General features: G+C 31.3%; 1 pseudogene; it reads left to right on the top strand.

Annotated features, from left to right (window-relative positions):
* Window positions 1-5,894: 5,894 nt before the first annotated feature.
* Window positions 5,895-17,856, top strand: part of LOC149538484 (protein HOTHEAD-like) — an 86,582-nt pseudogene continuing 74,620 nt past the window's right edge.

Raw genomic sequence — 17,856 nt, 5'->3', positions numbered from 1 at the left:
TAGGTAAAATACTAAAGGTTCACCACACAAAGAGTCTTTTTGATGAAATGATGTATTCACCAAATAAGAAGTATTACCAATGTAGGATGGAATGAATTATTTATTATATCATCCCCAAAATACCTCAATAGGAGACAAGAGGTAGTTGAATCATGAGCTTTCCATTGAGTTTGAAGATATTTTTAGAAAAAAAAAAGTATTTTTGGAGAATGGTTAACACTATAAAAGACAAGTTATCTAAATAGATTATTGAATTTTTTGTCAAAAAATATCAACTAGGATAAGATTATAAATCAAGGATAACAACATGATTTGGTATCTTATTTCCAAGATAAAATAGGCTACAAAGAAAGAAAAATGGTTCACTCATAATATTATAAAATGCTAATTTGGGTATAAATTGTGTCTTGTTATCTTTATGGGCTTCATTTGGCTGGTCATTAGCTGAAAAACTAGGAATATATAAAGATCAATTAAATAGGGATAATCATTTATAGTTTTTGTATGAAAACATTTAGACTATTTTAAATTAAATATATTGATTTTCCTTTGCATTGAGTTGCTATAATAATTTTGTTTGCTTCAAATCCATATAGTAGATTAAATAAAATGTCTCATTATTTCTATATTCACCACTACTTATAGGTGAAAAAAGAACATTCAAGCATTCAAAGACTATTGTGATATTTTTTATGCAAGCTCACAATGTCCAATAGACTTTCAAACAACCAGAATGCTTCATCCCATGTATGAAATTTTTCATTTATAAAATAGTTATTCTATGGTATATGAAATATTTTATATATTCAACAATGAACGATCTATCATTCTCTTGTAACATTTAGCAAATAGTTTGAATACTTGACTTTCTATAATATTTTGTTACTTGTATGCACATTTTTGGGGAGGCAAATGACAAAGATGAGCTTGAAATATTTGAATACATTCCTTTTCATATGAGTGATTATGAACATATGTCAAGATAGATTGAAATATACATATATATTTTTATCGCACACTTATGTAGTGCACACATTTAGATATGTGTAGTTACTTTTAAACATGTTAATCTAGTGTAACTTATAAAATGTCTAATATAAGTCTAGGTTGAAAAAGGTTATAATTTTTTAATGGAATTTGTCAAATAAAATTATTTCAGCAGATTTTTTTTAGTCAACATAGAAGTTTGAAACATAGAAAATGTTAGTTATTATTTTATTTGCTTCATAGAAAGATCATGAAGTCAACAAAAGGAAAATTAGGTGATAAAATTTTGTTCCTGGGTAGGTCCACAATAATGGTTCCCACTTTCCATAATGAAGAAATCAGATGGAAAGTGGGGAAGCTAAATTTTAGGGGCTTCAAATGAAGCAAAATCTTTGAATGAAGGTCCCAAGGGGCTTCACTTGAAGCCTCCATGCCGATATTGGTGTGGGGGCTTCGAATGAATCTTAGGGCTTCATTCGAATATAACATGTAGACCTCGTTCATACTCCTAATAACCGACCTGAAAAGCTTTAAAATCCAACATTTTTTCTTTTTTGTCCCATGGTTTCATGTATGAGTTGGTGGACTAGGGCACTAAGAGGGAAGTCAGCAACATCATACCTTGCATCAACATCTTCGTCTATGATGCAAGAGCACCTATTCATTGGATTTCTCATGGACAAATTCATATTTTAAATTATATTTAAATAGTATTTAAAAAGAAACTCAATTTAAATAGTGTTGTTACTTTATCCCACAGAAACTCAAGTGAAACACCTTCTTCTTCTAGTCGATGGAAGAATTCCATATCCTTTAAACACACAGGAAAAACTTCAGAATTGATACTGGGGCTTTTATTGATGAATTCAACCCAAACGCCATTTCCTAATGCCTCCATGAAAGTTTGCTAAGCCAACTCTAGTTCATCATGCTCAAAATGAAGAACCCTAATGTTGTTTAATAGTTCAATGGGTACATCTTCTCTACTCTTCTTCAGAAGAGACTTTGCTGTGTTAAGAGAATCTAATGTTGCACTGGGGTCTGATGATATCAATAACTCACCCATCTTAATAAAGGAATGAGCATCACGTGGATCTATGCGAGTTGCCTTTCTTAGAATTTCCAAAGCCTTCTCTCGCTGCCCTTTTTGAGCATATATATGGCCTATAGCTTTCAAGCTCTCACAGTTCTCAGGGTGAACCTCTAAAACCTTTTCAAAATTTGAGAGAGAACTCTTAATATCTCCCAATTTCATTTAACCCCATCTTCAAGCTCTCACATACTTGCTCTACTTGGTATAACACCCCATAAATGTCATCTATTCACTTTCAACTTGGATAGCCTACAATATGGTCTTTGTATACAATTCATTTTCTGTCATTTCATTATACGGTTTGAACAAGTGTGGAAAAAAATCAGATTTTTATTATGAATTTTTTGTTCACCAATCTATGTTAAACTAATTAGCAAGGTCACTTTCCTAATACTTTATGAACTGGATGCTATTTGCAAGGTCAGTTTCCTAATACTCACTATAGTACTTGCTATTCAATTGAGATAGACATGGCTCATTAGTTTGTTTGTTTTCTATTTGGATTTTGTTAAAGAAGACAGCTGAATGCTATATGATGAACTAAAATTTTTGTGGTGTCAATAGGCTTGTGCATCTCTTGAGCCAAATTACCAGCCCCAGTGACATTTTTTGTTGTTCAAAAGCGGCACCATACTAGACTATTTGCAAACAACCATGCAAATAGGCATTCTATAGATAGACTTGGGAACATCTTGCCAAGTCTTCAATACATAATAAAGAAACTAAATTTCATAATTTTTTTTTTTGATAGTTGATTTTTTTAAATATTGCCCATCAAAAATTACTTAGTACATCTCATCTTTTTTTCTGCACAGGAGCTTGTAGTTCTGAAGAATCTGATAGCAAAGAATTTGAGGAAGATATTGTAGCAAAGGTATATTTGGTGTTCTTTTTTAAGTGAAAATGTGATTGGAAATTTTATATATTGTCATATTTCACTTGTAGAAAGGTCAAATTGTAAATAGAGGTGAAGTTGTATGGATTTAAGTTTCTTCTTCATTATTTATAATGCTCTTGATTCCTCCTTTGTAGCTATAAAAATACTTGTTTATTTTCACCTTTCCAGATACCCTTTACCAGGTTCTTCAAGATTCCAAAATATCTTGGGCTGACCCCACTCTAGCATGTCCTAGCTCCTACTTGGTTTAGAGACCTAACTCCTTTTTATATGTGTCTTCCTCTTACTACTCCATCTGTAGGTTGCAAACAAATCATCCTTCTTCCACCAACAAGTCATCCCATTCAATAAAGACCATGTCTGACGATATCAATACACAAAAAAATAGTGAGACAATTGCTAGACTATGGTCTAACTTAAAAAGAAAAGGTGATGGAAAATATTATTGTCCTTGCAAAATGTGTAAGGGCTTAAAGACTCAAAGATAATTAATCACAACAGCTGAGCAACATTGTAGGCAACATGGTCACATTGAAGAGGGAAACGAGTATCGCCCATTGGTATGTATTTTAATAGTTTATAAATTACATAAGACATGATTTGATGATGACATCATGGTCATGGTTAATATAAGGTCATCATTTTCATATAGGTCAACATCCCTGAGTTTTATGTTATGGACCATGAAAATTCAGAGAATACGGATTTCCAAACAAGGGAACATGGAGGTGTGAATATTGAAGTAGAAGGTAATGATACCATGGAAGAAGATTAGGATGATGAAGATCACGATGATCAAAATGATCACAATGATCAAGATGATAATGATGATGATGATGATGGTGATGATGATGCAGAGTTTGATGTACTTTTACTTGAGAAGGCACACCAGTCCCTATATGAAGGCTCCAAAACAACTCTTCTTGCCGCTGTATTGCTATTGGTGAACTTGAAGGTTATGAATGGTTTATCCAATGTAGAAATGACACGTATGTTAAGGTATACCATCTTCTTTCATTATTTTACTCGTAGTTCCCTTACAATTAACATTGGGTTCGTGTAGCAATTAATATTCTTTAAATTAAGAAATTATATTTTTGGTCGTAGGTTGATAGGTGAGTGTTTGTTACCACCATCAAACATTCTACCTCACTCATACCGAGAATTATTTTCCATCATGAAAGATATTGGAATGGAGTATCAAATAAGTAGGATATTCCCAATGCAATGAATGCTGCAAAGATCATGATAAACTTGGGTTGCATTCTCTTAGGCGGCAACACTTGTGAGTATTACATTCTTTATAATTTTTAGTATTAAAAATTCTAGATACTAATCATCTATTATGCTACACTATTTCTACTTTGCATATAGTTTATCATCACTCTAGTAAACAAGAAAAAAATTGGAATTTTTAGTGTTTCTTGTGAAACAGCTTGTATCATGTCCTAAGGTATATACAAAGCATATGTGATTGTTTGTTAGAAATAAATCCTTTTATTTTAGTTCTTATGGCTTTTGTTTTATTTTTCAAGTTTGAAAGATTACAGTCGAATAGGGTTCAAGAATTTTGTATTACGAAAACGTCCTATTTCTTTATTGATACAGATAGATTAAGGAGGTACAAATTCAGTTTTGATGCATACTCATATGTAGGATGCAAACTTATTTTGATGTGACATTATGTGTGTTCTCTTTCACATTTTACTATAAATTTTCTATCCAACTTAATGACCCAAAACTACTGAGAAAAATTGTGAAGGTAATGATCATGCCATTTCTGTAGTGCTTATTCCGAGTAAGCCAGTTTATATCAGCATTAGCTATAATCTCCCTGGCATTCCACACCATACGTTTTGTGATGAGCCTATTCCATTATGGCTCACTCCCAAGTGGGCTTTTTTCTTCCTTTTAGGTAAATTAGTTTCTTCTACATGGACTTTTTGTTTTGATTCTACTTTTTTTAGCATCATTATTTAGAATCTCACTCTTTGATCCATCATCAAAATGTAATATGTAAAATGTATTTTTGTAGTTGCAGATTGCAAGTTTTTTCTCATATTACATATTTTGTATGCTCAGACAATGGATCATAGTATGATCTAAACCATTGATATTAAAAAATACAAAATACATACACAATCAAAATCATAAAGCCATACATAATATTCAAATAGACTGTGGAAATTTGATTAGTTTGGAATTAGTTTTAATTTTTGTACTTGTACAATGTCCTACATGTCTAAGTATTAAATGTGCAAGTTGTTCATATGGTGGATCTCGGCCTCTTGTTTTTGACTGAAAATTTTCTTTTGAGGCGTGATCAAGATTTTTTAGTCTTTGGCCTCCTGTCTTTTTTGTATTTTCAAGATGTTAATGTCTGTAGGTTTACTTTGGTTTGGTTGATCAGAATTTTCATTTGTAGAATCAATGAAACACATTTGAGGGTTTTTTCATTCATATTATTTTAAATGTTGTCAAATTAGTTTTCTCATTATACTATATTCAACTCTTCCTTAGTTGATCTAGTGTATATCTTTAGCATGCAAGGTTCACCACACACACTATTTCCAATACTTTGTTTGACAGTAGCAAGGTTTAAATTCAAGACATTAGGTCGATGTGTAAACTTTATTCCCTTTTCATTGTTTCTTAATGTGTGTGTACCCTTTGCAAAATGAATTTAGAAGTGTGCTTTTTGTTTTGTTTCACCATGACATGTTCTTATAGTTTTCCAATGTTTGAAAGGTCTTGGTGGGTCACAAAATCAATTAATTAAATTAAAAGCAAGGTTTATATGTCATGAAACTCTTGCATTGCTCATTGCATTTGAAGCCACTTGTAACTTGTTTTTTAATAGTTTTTTTAGCTAGCATGAACTATAGGCTAAGCAATCCAAGAAGTTTGGAAGTAGCTATGGAAAGAACTATAGAGTTCCTAAATGCAACAGTTAAGCAAGTGTTGGTTAGGGGTCCAAAGCTGAGGGTTGTTAAGGCAAAAGATGCATTTATGAAATTGAAAAATGCTTTAGGTTATGTTGTGGCAACAATGCCATCGACTAAGGGTAAAGTTTCAGAGACTCTTCCACATTTCATAAGAACATACTGGGGTGTAGTTGATATTGCATTCTATGTTGAAATAGTTGAGTCTGTAGATGCTTACTTATTTGTAGGGCCCATTTTTAATGAATATAGCTCAATGGGATATTCATTACTCTTGAAGAAGGAGACTATAATTGTGTAGCCTAATCTGGTAACTATCACAAATGGACCTACTTTTGGGTGTATATTAATGAAAGACTTCTTAGAAGCCATCACAAAGAAGTTGAAGCACAATACAATGGCCTTCAATAATTATTAGTATATATTTGTGCCTCACAGTGTTCCCTTGAAAGGTGCTTCAAATGAGGCTCTTAGAGTCAAATTGTTTTTCAAGCACATCTAGGTAAAATTATTGAGAATCACTACATATCATAAAATGACTTATGGTTCAGTTGGTATTTCAATCCTTGGTTTTGTTGTTGTTCCTATAGATTAATGAGTAAACACTTCTTATTTGTAGGCCATGCTATCAAATGAGATAGTTTTCATTGCAGAAACTAGTGACTCTTGGTTCAACTTCCAGAAGCTTAAACTCCCAGAGAAATGCAGGTAATGCAAAATCTCTTGCAAAATTTTATATAATTAAATTTCTAACTCATTTATTTTGATGATGGACCATAGTGTATGATTTAAAATGTTGATCTAACCAAGAAACTATTGAACAACAAAATTTTGAACAACAAAGTTCATAAAATTATAGTACATGATTTGTCTAACTGACTAGCTTGTTACCTGTAAGTCACAAATTTGCGCTGAAATAGTTCCTACAATTTATTTCAATTATTCATGCCCCTATTTGGAATTGGTTATCAGGTTTAGTTTGAAGAATCAGTAATTTGTGACATTATTTTTCTTAAGGCTTGTGTCAATGTTGAATGATTCATTCTAATGTTGATTTTGTAGGTATGAGTTTCAGATGCAGTATGGATCAATTGGTTGGTTTGTTGGAGCTAGACTAGGATATGCTAAAGCATTGTATAAGATGAGTTTAAGGCCCAATCCCATCACCTTGAGAGGATTGTAAGGCTTGTATTCCATCTTCATTGATATTCCCCAAAACCATTTGTATCTCTACTAGCATACTTCCTTCATTGCAATAGTCTTTGAATATCCATTCTTGCTATTACAATCAATACTAGCAAAGCTTTAACACACAAATCCACTCAGAGTTTCAAAAGAGAACTAAGGTTAGATTGAAGGATGTGGAACTTCTTTCTCTCTCCAAACCATGTGGTAACAATTTTAGCAATTTTACAGTACCACCTAGAATACTTAAATGATGCCCTAATTCTTTGTCGTTGCTTATTTCACAAAGTGCCTGTAACGTAGAACTTTGTATAACATAGTGCCCCTCATAACAAGTCTATGTTGCACTACTATTAACTACGTACATAATTCCTCCCTACTACCCTCAACCCTTAAGCATACTTGGATTTCTCAATGGTTGCATAGTACTTGCACTTAAATCAGTTTTATTAAGTTATTGACTGCACATCTTTTCTTGTGTTTTTCTACAAACACAATTATATTTTAGAATAATTTCTAAATCCATTTGAAATCCCTGAATGATACATGATGTCCAAGTTTCAGCTATTTAATTGCAATTATTGAGTTTCTAAAGGATCCATGTAATTCATCATTTTATGAAAGGTTCAGTTAGTTTACTAAATCTTTCTTTCTAGTTACAAAAAAATGCAATAACTATATGCAAGAATAATGAATTGAAAAGTGATCCAAATTAAACTGAATCAAATATCAACACACCTAACAAGACAAATGACACACATTAGCACTAAATTTTTCATCCAGTAAAACAATAAAATAAACACAATTGCTATTAAAATCTTGTACTACCTTTTTATGTTTATCGCTTACCTATCTACAACTCCACAATCGATATTGACAATCTCTTGCCCTCACCGTGCAATTGAATTACTTTAGTTTTATTGATGCAGTTGAACTATGAGTGCCTTTTGTGTTGTTGACAAATCGTAAGATTTCAACTTTTGTGAAGCCATTATGGATGCAAATGAACAACTGGTGAGGTGTCCATTTTAAGGCAATTTTTTGTTTCTATAATGTACAGTTCAATTGCTAGAAATATTTCATCTAGATTGTTAGTTGATAGATTGTTAAATTTTCATGTCATTTTCTACTTTGGTTGGGTAGTTCTCCTTGCATTTGTAAATCATAAATCTTGTTGTGGTCTTTAGCCTAATGATAGTTTGGTATTTCATCCAAGGCGATAACATAGTTGACTTAAAACTTTGCATTAAATAAAAAATCAAATGATAATATTTGAATTGTGGATATTTGTAAATTATGTTGGTTTTAGACATAATTATAGTTATATATGCGCTCTTATGATGATGTGATTGGGACTGTACATTTTTTTTGTCACATTTATTTGTTTGAAAAATAGATGAAATTATTGGCTTTCATTCCTAATAAATAATTCTTTCCTAATTTTATTCTTCCCTCCAGGAACCAAAATTTAGAGGTGTTGTGTCAATTATTGCAAAGGCTTTTCTCTCATAGGAGCCTTTTAAACTGCACAAAATTTGAGTTGTAAAGCATAACTGGTCGGTGGAGACTCAGGATATCGTGCACATTTCTTCCTCCTTCTCATTGCTTTGCATGAAATAAATCATGTGACAAATGAAACAATGGTGTGGAGGTAGAAATGTGCATGATACCCTGACTCTCATCCACTGATCAATTATGCTTTAGAATCAAGTTTTATGCAGTTTAGAAGGCTCCTATGAGAGAAAAGCTTTTACAATAAATGGGATAGCAAGTCAAAATTTCTACATGTATTTGTCTCAATTTTGACACAAATGCAATATTTCGGTCAAATTTTTGATGTAAAACTAGTTCGCTTTGGCATCATGAGTATGGCACCGACGGAAAAATGTAAAGTGCTTTCGTCGCAATTTTGATGAAAATGCAATATTTTGGTCAAAATTTCAACGCAAAAATGGTCCACTTTGGCATCGCGTGTATGCCACTGGAGGAGAAATGTGAATTGGATTCGTCACAATTTTGACACACCAATATGAAGGTTTACATCGAAATTTCGACGAGCACCGCTGGTAAATGAGGTAATATCACTTCAACTTGGACCAAGGAAAGTGACAAAATTCATGTCGGTAAGTCGATCTTTGTGTAGTCAAAATTTTGACGTGAAATGTATGTGGTGAAAAACTAACCAAAAAAGACCGACAGAAAGCTTGGTCGCCTTATCGACCTACTAGAGATTGCCTCCTATCTAATGTGAGAATGAATTCTCTTAGATTTTTTTACAATGACTATAGATGGCACTAGAATGAAGGATTTTAAATGAATGCAAATTATTTTCTTTGGATTTTCTATGCAAATAAGATGATAAATTAATATAGATTAATCATGATCTAATATGAAAAATAATATAAACAAGATGTAATAAACAATAAACAAAACTCAATTGATCTCAAATGTGGTGCAAAACATTGCTAGAGAAAAATTATCATCTCCTCAATTATATATAAGAAATAAGAAGTAAGAGGCCTTCTTTAATAGGTCTCAAGGATGAGTTCAAGTTTATTTTTATTCATGCACTTCTTGCTGATCAAATATGTTAGGAGATGAAAGAATTGTTCACTTTCTTGATTTAGAGTGATAGGAGAGTTAACTAGTCCACATGACTTATATAGCTTAGCTAACTAGTTCTCTTTTTGTAGAAACAATGTAAAGGTTCACTTAACTTCTTTTTAAAAAATTATGCGTGGTCAAATATTTTATTTACTTTTTGATTTCATATTTAGATTTGAACTCAACTTTTCCTTCAAACTCTATTTTTGAATTATTTTTTGATCAATTTTAGAATTTTGGAGAATACAACTGAAGATAATTGAATATTTATCACCTTTAACAGAATTTTCTCAATTTATAAATATTTATTTCAATAACTAATATTTTTATAGTTTTAATTTACTTTAATCATTTTAATTCCATGTTCATGTGCAATTGGAAATGATTTCAATTTAATGTGCTAGGATATTGAATTGAATTAATTGATTTAGGATGCTTTAATTTCCAAGTTAATGTTGGTATTTATAAATCAACTCAAAATTCTTATGATTATTAAAAGTTAAAGATGTTATGCAATTTGATACTCTGATCATAGTAAATGATATAAAGAGATGTACCTTTTTGTTACACTTGAATAAATTTTTATCGAGAAATAGGATTAGGGACAACTATTTTAGAAGACAAGTTTTAGGTGATTACACTTAATCCACTTTCACTCTATTTTTTGATAGTATGAGTGCAATTCATTTGGAAGAAAATTAAAGTTTTCTTAGTCACACAAAGAATACAGTGAACCAAAATTGTATCTGTCATGCTCTTGAAGAAGGCAAGTTACAAATAGAGAAAATTGATACTAAAGTCAATCTGACATAAGTATTAACTAAGGTTATATCTCGGGAGAAGTTTGAATTTTGTAGAGCTTCTCTTGGCCTTGCAATAACATAGCCATAAAGACCAAGTGGGGAATATCTCTAATCAACTATTCTCATAGTATTGATTGTATTTCAACTAGGAGATTGAAATGGTTTTGATTGAAGCCCAATCATGAAGATTCTTGTAATGGTTGGTTAGGAAGAATTTGTCACTTCATCTTCTTATTTGGTGTAGTGTGAAAATAAGATGTAGGAATAAATTATTTTGAATCATTAGAGATGTTTTTCAGTATTGTAAACTCAAAAATTTATGTGACTAATAAAGAATTTTCTTGCCTAAAGAGGTGATATAGTCCAATTTTCTAGATGGGCCACTATATAAATATTGACTTTCTTCTCTAAGCCTTTTATCGTGCATATTTTGATTTATATTTTTCTTTTTTTCATTTCTTCTTACTCAACATGTGGAGGGTGGGTGAAATTATTAGTCTTGTTAAGGTTGATGGAGGCAGAGAATACTCTTAAAGGAAAGGAGAAACTAAAGGAAAAGAAGAGATGTAGGAAGATAAAGGAAGGGAAAGACAAGCTACTAAGGAAAGAAAGAGATGAAGAAACCTTTTGATGTGAGTAAAACATGTTTATCCTAGTTGAGAGAAAGGATGCCATGCTAAAGTGTATAGATTAGTTTGGTAATATTTTTTTTTTTTTAAATCTTGTTATTAAACTTGTAAAGCATAATTGTAATAAGCCCATTTTTGGTATTAGTAAGGGCTAATTTGAGTTTTACAGAATGCATGTTCTTAAATATAGGTACAACCTATTTTTCTTGAATGGTAGCATGACTTAAGCATGTTCTTAGGGGTAGTAATATGAATACATAGGGGGTTGATACAAAATTTTAGTAGGTCTTTAATAGAAGAATAAGTAATCTGAGTAGTGGAATATTTTGAATGTTATGTAATATTTTATTTCATATTAACTCTTTTATTCCATATTATCAAAAAATATATATATTACTAAGGGTTCTTGCTAAAGATGGTAAATAATCCATTAAAAAAGGATACATAGCTCTCCATAACAATCAATTTAATTAGATGATATATTGTACTTTTAAATTCTATTGGAACAATTAAGTTCTGCTAAAAGTAGGATGTTTCACATGACTTTCATTAAAGAACCAAATTTTAACTAGTGATCATCTCCATAGATTGAACATTTATGATCCCTTCAAGTGTGTTCTCTATCTACAAACTATAAAAACAATAGATCACCTCCTTTGAAACTTCCCTTTTGCCCAAGATTGTTGGCATTCTTTTCTTAATAAGCTTAAGTTCTATATGTCATTATCTAAATCTCTGTGGGATTTATTCCAAGCATGGCCAATCTTATATTCTGAATCAATGTTTTCTTGTCTTTGGAAGTGCATACCTTCATTTGTAGTATGGAAAAAATTTTGGGAGAGAAAAAAAAGAATTTTTAGATAGACATCATCTTCAATCCCTCAATTTCTTGAAGGTTTGGAGAGAACTATTGTTGATCTTGTTAATACTATAGTAAGTAAATATAAGAGTAAACATGTTTTGTCTCCTTGGGATGGCTATGTTATTCATCAATGGAAGGTTTTACTTTTTTATTACCTTCCTACTTCATTGTGTCCATCTAAGATTCCTATTATCCAAGCACAAACCACATGGATTCCCCAAGTTAGGGTTATTACAAACTCAATTTTTATGGGACCTCTAGGGGAAATCCTAGTAATCTTGCTATGGCATTGTCATTAGAGACTCTAAAGATCATGTGATTGTAGCAAAACCATCCCCTCTCCCTCTAAGTACTAATAATGAAGCTAAGGCCTTGGCCTTTCCTTTTGGTTTGGAACTTGCAAAATCACTATCTATATCTAAGTTACACGTTGAAGGGGATTCAACCATTATTATTAATATGTGTATTAAATTCCATGTATATAATTGATCCATACATTATATGTTGCATCAAGTATGATCTCTTCTTGATTCAATCTTTGATTGTTACATCATGCATACTTATAGAGAAGGCCATATATAAGCTGATTGTCTAGCTAATTTGGGTACTGATGGGGTTTATATTAACTCTTTACTTTCCCCACTTAATCTCCTTTATTTTTCCAATTTGGTTAATATTATGAAAAAATAACATGTTTAGAATAATGTTGAGCCCTTCTCAATTATTATTTGATTGTAAATTAGGGCTTGTTTGTAGTTTCTCATGTTTTACTTTTTGGATTGCACTTGTTCTTTTGAGATATTGTATGTAGTTCAGAGTTGTGGATTGGACTTTCACTAGATGATTTTTTTCTAATATCATGGTCTCAATTGGAGTTTTGGGTGAAGATCAATGATGGAATTTTTTATGAGAGTTTTGTGGCTTGGATCTTGGAGTTGTCTCCAACACCAAATAATGAATTGTAGTAATATGAGTTTTGGACTCTTTGTAATCACAATGTTCTAGATTTGAGATTTACAAGGACATGATTAATTAGTATTGATAGATACTCTCTCTAGATGCAATCTTTCTTCTTTTGCATCCTCTTTGTATCAAGCAATGACAAGAGTTTTTCTTTTCTTGTTCTTTTATCTGAGAGCCTTTTTTGAACTAGTTATTTTTAATATACATATAATGTTTCGCTGAATTTTTTTATAATTTAATAATAAAAAAGAATAAAAAAATTGTTATAATAGTGCTCATTCAAAAATATTTTTTTTCCCCTCATTTTGAATCCAAAATTTTTTATACTCTCTACACTTCAAAAACTATAGGTTGAGAGAATTTGAATTTCATTATTTCTTCTATCAAGCTCAACAAATTAGTTCCTAATATATTTTGAATTCTTAGTAGTGAATTCAAAACCAATTACTTAGTTCCACTAAACCATATAAAAATATCTTTCTCTCAAAAAGAATAAAACACATGAAATCTCAACACTTCCTTTCATGAACTTACCATTTCTTGGATTATACTTTAATGAATTTCATAATAACTATTCATCTATAGATTCAAAACTTATGAAAATGGACTGATAGAGAATAGACTTATTTATCCATAGCAATTTCTACTTTATGTGTATAGCTACATGTTATATTTGGTTTTAGTCTAGATGTCATGTCTTATAGAATGCTAGAGAAGAAGATGGATGATCTTGTTTCTAGATTTGAAAAGATGGAGGCTACTCTAAAAAATATTCTTGACCATAGCCTCAAAATTATAGGATCCTTTATGGAGAATATGAATACCTTATTTAGCAATCTATGGAGGGAAATGATGAAAAGAAGAAAGTCATCATTGATGTTGATAAAAAAATTGGGAACAGTTATTGGGACTAGCTAAGAGAACTAGAGCCAACAAGAGAAAGATGGTTGTTATAGGCACAATGAATGAATTCAAGGACCTCCAACAAGTGGTGCAAAGGGTGACCATGCTTAGGGAGATGGTGGCTATGACAATCAAGGAGTTGATCTTTCTATTATTTCTGGTGTCTCTTTTTAGGCTTTAATGTGTGCTACTATGTTGTTGGCCTATTCCCCTTGTGGATGGTGTTGGTTATTTGTTTGCTCCTACATTTTTATATATTTTAGAAATAATTCTTTGCCTTAATGTATGATGATGTAAGTGGTTTCATGTTACTCTAAAACCTATTTTCCCATAGCAAACAATATTTGATACATCACATAGACTAAATAACAAACAATCTAAATTCTCTTAACTAAAGAAGCTATGTGAATAGTGAATATCTTATAACCACTCAAGCATGAAAGCTTGATCAAGCAACCATTATCCCTTCTAACACATAATTAGAGAGAGCAAAATAAGTTAAGAAAGTGAATTTGGTTTCTTATTCAAGTTGTCAAAGAAAGTGTTTATTAAGGATGGTGAGAAAATGACCTTACACTAGAGAATGATAAATCCAACACTTAAAGAACACTATAATAATATCCCAAATGTCAAATCTTGAGATGTAAAAAAAAATATTCACTTTTAAAACTTACTTGCATGAAGTCTTCACAACTCAAAAAGCCTTCCATCTCCTTATTTTTCTAGGCCTATATTATGCCATAAGAATTGCATATTAACAAAAAGAAGGTTATGAGCTACCAAACAAGTATGGATCAACCATACCTTATCAACTAAGTTCATTTACACCACCCTCTACATGGTACAAAAATGAAAAGATAGAAACTAAAACTCAACATGTACATAAATTTCATGTCAACTTTGATCTTCCTTAGTCAAGTTATATAATTTAGTTCCTTTTCAAATAAGTACTCTTAAATGGCTACAAAAATACTTAAATCGTAAGAAAATAATTTCAAAAAATCATATATATTTATTTGATGTTGTTGTCAACTTCATATAAATAAATGTACACATTAAAATATTAAAACATATAAAAAACGTAAAAATATGTTCAAAGTAAAAGCTATAACACACAACACAACATCAACAACAATATCAAAGATTGAAATAATTAATAGACTATCTTTAATAAACCAAAAGTAATTGATTATAAGAATTAGTAGTACTAATTGATTGGAATAAACAACCCACTGTACACTTTAACTTGATCAGATGAATGTATAAAATCAAAATCTGAGCAATAGAAGAATCATACTAAAAAACAATTGATGTGATTTTAGATAAACCGAGTAAACAAAATTAGAATATATTACTAAAATCTACCTTGTTTGATAGAAAAAAAGCATAGAATGAAGGTAAAACATAGGTAGTCGACATGGGTTATCAGACAATTATGAAACAATTGCACTTGGGACAGACGTGTGTGGCCCATCGAAGAGCATTCACAAACCAGTTGTGTGGATTCTTGCGTAGGGGAACATGTGATTCTCAAAGGACATACTTAAAATGAAAACATCACTGTATATAAGTTGGCAGTAGCGTAACAGTTGTGAGAATGTTATGGTCCCTAAGAAGCAGTTCGATGAACGTGGAAAGGCCTCTTCTACCTATTAAAGGTACTGCGGGGAGCCAAGAACAATTTCTTCCACAAAAAGTAGGATATAAATGTCATCTTTCAGTACAGCTCTTCATGAAATATTGGATTATTTCATATGATTTTAAATCATTTGTATTCATAATGATATTCATTTCTATTCCTACTCAAAAAAATGTGTCAATTGCATTCGGCAAAGATGTGCCAATTGTCTAGCCAAGAAGCACTTACTTTCTTAATCAGACATCCCTTTTTCATTGGACATGAATCCTAATAAACAATGTAGATTCCTTTGGAAACTTAATCCAAAGACAATCCTTGTATGGATAAGGTTCCTGTGTTTATTTATATAAACTGGAGAGCAATTTAGTGTTGAATGCAAGCATAGAAAATAGTGATTAATAAAAAGATATTTTTACCAAAGTAGATCTTGGCATTCATAGGTGAACTACTACAAATTTGGTATTTGGTGTCTTGGTTTTTTACAAATCTTGAATTTTAATTTTGATTTTTTGTTATTTGCTTTTAATTATTTAACAATTGTTATCACAATTTAGAATGATGAGGTTTCTCAAAATAAGAAGAGAGATCTCATTGAGTTTAACTACAAACTCACTCATTTCTACATCATGTTTTAGGTTTGTGTTGTTTTGGAGGCCCTTAAAGACAGATTCATGGCACTTCTATGTGAAAGCATCACGATCCTATACAAAGAAGCTATTTAGTCAGCATACTATTTTGATACTACTTTTGATATTTTGAATCATGAGGAACTGGATAACCTAGAATAATTCACAAAATGTAGAAATATTAACATAAACAAAGGAAAATCTCAAATTAAGGAAAAGTGGAGAAATTATGGACTGATGATGATGTTGCAAACAACCCCCCTATACTAGTGAATCCTCTTGTTGGTGCCTTTGAATGTTATAAAGGAAAATACAACAACTTCATTGGACAATGGGATTAATGAAGAAATAATCTACCATAATTTCCATCTTTTTTGAATATTTGTATAAAACTTTCCATGTATATCATTTAATGGGCACATTTTTTGTATATTGATAGATATGAGTATGTAGTTGTAATATGTAGAGTTGTCTAAAGTATAGCTTTTAGATGCTAGTACTATGAAGAAAGCTTGATGATGATGTATATAGTTGAAAACTAGTATAATATAAAATAAAAATGTTACCAGAACTCAATGATTGAAAAAATGTGATAAAGTTTACAAAAATTAAAAGTAGATAAATGGATATACGAGAAATTCTCAAGATATCATTTCAACTTGTTGAAGATGCAAATGGAATCACTTGATCAAAGGAGATCTCTAACTTGTGCTAGTAGGAAAAGCCTATAATTGAACTACAATGGTTGGTAAGGAGTAAGATATATTGTATATGAAAGTGAGAGCAATAACATTCTTTCTTTATCCAACAATAATCTTATCAATATTTTAGTAGAGAAGACTTCGAAAGAATTATGGGATGAACTCCCTACTATGCATGAGATGATTTTGACTTAAAAAAAAGTATTTGTCATCAAGGATTCACACAATCTAAAGATAAAGGGAGGAAAAGTCATCTCAAATCACTTTAATGGATTCAATACCTTAGCTAGTCAATTGATTTTGGTAAGCATAAATTTGGATGACGATTTCAAAGCTATCTTGTTATTGTGTTCTTTACTAAATATTTGGGAAGGTATAGTGATGGTGCTCAATAATTTGGTATCCAATGTAGGAGAAATCAAAATTGATGTTCTTAAAACTCCTAGTGAAAGTATGAAGGAAAATCAAGAATCCTTATTAGGTGATGCCTTGATTTTGGTAATAGAGGAAGGCCTTAAGATACAGGAAGAAATAATCGTAAGAGAATATTCAAATCTACAAAGAGGGAGAAATGGAAATTATTAATTATGTGGAAAAGGATAAACCAAAAAGGAATTATTTGTCTTAAAGGGAGGATTGGAATCTATCAAAGGATAGTGAAATTAATGGCTATAAATCACTAATTGTGGGGGCCTCTAAGACTATTCTTGTATCCTTCCCGGTAGACATTACCACAATGGAAGAAGGAATTAATATTGGCCTCCTAGACTCCATAGTTGATAGAATTATGGAAGACCTCAATCTTGCCCTTGTTGGAAGATTTTTGAACTTTAGACCCTCTATGGATATGGTGAGAAAATGGGCCTCTAGCCAATGGAAGTTGAAGGGTGGTCTCTCTATAGTGGCAATGCTAGGTGGGCTCTTCCTATTCTTGATGCAAGGAGGAAAATGAATAGCTAGGGCCAAAGGCTCACCTAACTATTCAACCACCTCATTAGGTGAACACAATGGAGGTAGAAAA

The sequence above is a fragment of the Cupressus sempervirens genome, chromosome 9 (assembly GCF_028749045.1).
Source record: "Cupressus sempervirens isolate cs-2001-9-10 chromosome 9, ASM2874904v1, whole genome shotgun sequence".
Taxonomy (NCBI): domain Eukaryota; kingdom Viridiplantae; phylum Streptophyta; class Pinopsida; order Cupressales; family Cupressaceae; genus Cupressus; species Cupressus sempervirens.
This window is presented reverse-complemented; position numbering and strand designations above follow the sequence as displayed.